The sequence below is a fragment of the Malurus melanocephalus genome, unplaced genomic scaffold, assembly GCF_030028575.1.
Source record: "Malurus melanocephalus ecotype Western Australia unplaced genomic scaffold, MMel_1.1 scaffold_59, whole genome shotgun sequence".
Classification (NCBI taxonomy): Eukaryota; Metazoa; Chordata; class Aves; order Passeriformes; family Maluridae; genus Malurus; species Malurus melanocephalus.
The window spans coordinates 2,389,209-2,392,743 of NW_026623291.1; positions in this window are offsets into that span (position 1 = coordinate 2,389,209).

A 3,535-nucleotide genomic window follows, 5' to 3' on the forward strand; every position below is an offset into this window, starting at 1 on the left:
AAAAAAAAAAAAAAAAAAAAAAAAAAAAAAGTGAGTTTTAATGAACAGATTTAATGATAAATTTCCAATTTTCCTTATTAATGGGAAACTGTTATAAAATGAGACTTGTTAATGTTATCTGAATTTTCCTTATTAATAATTCAATTTGGCTTCTCTATAAATAATGAGCGTCAGGAATTATCTCAGAAAGCCCCCTCTCACTCCTGATGGAAGCGGGCAGTAGGACACCCCTCCACTCAGCAGTGCCAAGAGGAAGCCCACGGCATGACTGGCCCTGCCTCTGGCTACAGGTTCCTTCTTCCCCTCCCAAAAGCTCAAGCAAAGGCACATCTAAGGATGTTGGCTGCTCTGGGAGATGCCATACATGGATTTGGGAAAAGATCTGGGAAAATTAATTCTCCATGCCTCCACTATGAAAGCATCAGGCCCTTGGAAAGAGATTAATTCCTTAGACCACCATGACCTTGAGACCTTGGCTGGGACAGGGTCATCCATGGATTTTTTTAAAACACAGATTTGACTCGTCACTCCCAATTCCTCACACAGGTTCAGCATCATTTAACTCAAAGGAGCTGATTCCCAAAGTATCCTGTCTGTCCTCATGCCCASAGGGATGGAAAAGCATCTCCTGTGTGGACAGATTTCCATCCATGCCACCCATATGTGGGACAGAAGGGTCCAGCAGTTCTTTCTGAGTAGTCCCCAGGGACTTTTCGTGTAGGATCAGGGATTTTCCATGTGGGATGCAGCCCACATGCTCCGAGAAGAACTGGCAAAAGCTTCCAGCATGTGCTCGCTGGTGACACATATGTGGTTGTTTGCATGGACACAAAGGTTAATCAGATCAAGTGAGAAATTCCAGCCTTGGCAACTGGTTCTGTGGCATTTGGTGCTGAACATGGGGATCGCTGATTTGGCTAATTTGGGCTCTTTTGGTGGGAGAGCTGGGTAGGAGTTTTTAGCCTGACTGCCAGCAGCTCCTTCCTGAAGCAGGCACAGAGARGGGTCCCTGCAGTCCCTTCCCAAATTGCAGCTCCACTCCTACCAGTGTGGGCACTGCTACTGTCCCCAGTCCTCCAGGGATAAATGTGACAGTCCCCTTCCTTCCCGTGCTGCCTCCTGACACCTCTGAGCAATCTTCACTCAAGTTGCTCAAAGACAAAACAGGAAAAAAAAACAAACCACTCACGAAAGACTAGTGAAATGAAAGCTGAAAASAAGATTTCCATGCATACAATGGGGCAAAAAATGAGGGGAAACCCACACAACTGACACGGTTATCCAGCCAGGGCTAGTGCCGAAATGCAGCAGGGGGCAGAGCACAGAACATCCATCTCTGCCTTGCTGGCCAGCTTGAGATAACACTCAAAGGGTGAYAGGCAGGGCAGACCCTGCTGACATCAGGGGTGCATCTCAAACATCTCGTGACACTGCACATCATTGAGCATCACCCCAACTCTCCCTTCCCAAAATATTTAAAATGCCCAGCTCAGCCCTGMTCCACAATTGGACACCTCTCAACCCCCTTAACACATCTGTCCCCTCAAAGGAATCCCCTCTGCCCAGCTTAAAAGGTTCTGAATCTTCTGTTTTTCCACACCAAATGATCCTTTGCATTTTTTCGCCTTCTTATTTTTTGACCAAATGAAAAATAAAAATCTTAAAAACCAGTTAGCAAGAGCMAAAATCTACTCCCCGGCCACTGATACAACCCCAGGGATCACAGAGGAATTGTCCTGGAGACAGAGAGCAAAAATCAGCCCATTGTGGGCTTTTTTGGTAATGTCTGAACTTCTCACTCATTTTTAAGTAAYACACACTGAAAATGAGCAACAACCTGTACTCTTCCACACTTCCCTTCAGGTTTTGGTCAAAACCCTTTTGCAACTGGTAATGAGAAGAGAAAGTATCCGACTGTTCCGGCCAAGAGCCAGCAGTGGGACCTGGTGTGAAAAGGTTGGGCCTGATAGCATCTCATGAAGCCTCTAGCTCTTTCTAAGTAACTTTGTAGAAGTTTGTGGCAACATTTTTGAAGCATCCMATTCCCACTCTAGGGGGAAAAAAAAGCTCCTCCTGAACACAGGAGCCAGTGCATGGTGAGTGGAGGCCAAGTCAGCAGTGTTGGGAGCAAGCAGGAAACCCACGGCTGCAGGAAGGAGGAAGCGACATTTGGAAACCAAAGGCACTGTTCCCAAACCACTGGCAGCCCTGCATGGCTGGAAATYGGGCATAAAATGGGAAAGGGGAAATAATTCCATTAGAAAAGCCTGTCCATGACTTCAGATYTGGCCTGCACAAGCATGTACACAGCTAGGGACGGCAGTGACCCTCTCATGACATCCTTATGGTTACCAGGGGGAAAGCAAAATGCAGATCCCGACCCCAAGTTCTCCTGCCAGAATTCCCAATGCAGTCCCACTGCTATGGATGAACTTTGCTGCTCGACAACTGCCTGGTCACCTGTCAATCTGCTCCACTTATCATCAATAATTTACCAACAGCTCCAGAGGTACAGAATGACAAAAGCCAAGGGAACTGCCCATCCAGGCACAAGCTGTGTGCCAGCAGAGGTGCAATAAGACCAGCAGAGATGATGGACACCAAAGGTCACTGCCATCCCTGTCACTATCAGAGGAGCTGTGCTTTCCCCCATGAACTCCTGGCAGAACCAGAGCCGCTGGGAAAAACTTCCAGGAAATAAAGACAAGAAAGCAAAGAGAGAGCCTTCCTCTGGAGGAAACAGAATCGCCCTTGCTGGAGGTTTCCCCGGGAGGGAAGCACGTGGCAGGTGAAGCCCTGCGAGCCGCTGCCTCCCTGGGCACGGCCGGTGACCGGGCAGCTCCAGAGGAACACGGAGCATCCCGCCGCTATCACCCAAACCGAGTGACGCCCATCCAGGCTCTCCGGGAGAGAGAACCTCACCCGCGGCACGCACCCACCGCTCCTGCCGCACATGGCTCTGACCAGGCRCAGACGAGGCTTTCGAGGGTGTAAAGTTTCTGTTTGAGGCGCGTTATCCCGTCCCTCCCTTCTCTGTCCCCCAGGCAGTGACACGAAATGAGAAGCGCCCGCACACGCTTGGCAGACAATGAATCCTCTCCGTGCCGCGGGGAGCGGGGTGTCCCCTGTCCCAGGGGCCAGTGGGTGCGGGGAGCCCTGCCCGGCGCCGGTGTCACCTCCGGGGCGCGGGGAGCTCTGCCCTGCCCGGTCCCGCTGTCACCTCCCGGGCACCGAGACCTCTGCCCTGTCACCTCCCGGCCCGGCCGTGCCGCCCGCGTCCCCTCACAGCCCCTCCCCGCTGTCACCCCGCGGGCAGCGCCGCCCGGGCCTGTCACCCCCCGGGCCCGCGCCCCATCCCCGGGAGCCGGCCGGGGCTCTGCCGAGGGCCGGGCCCGGCAGGGAAGGGACGGAGGGGACGGAGGGCCCGGCCCGGCCCGGCCGCGCTCCGGGAGGGGAAGAGCGAACGGCAAAATGGCGACGCGGCGGCGGGCGGAGCGGAGCGGAGCGGAGCGGGGCGCGGGGGTCCCCGCCGCGG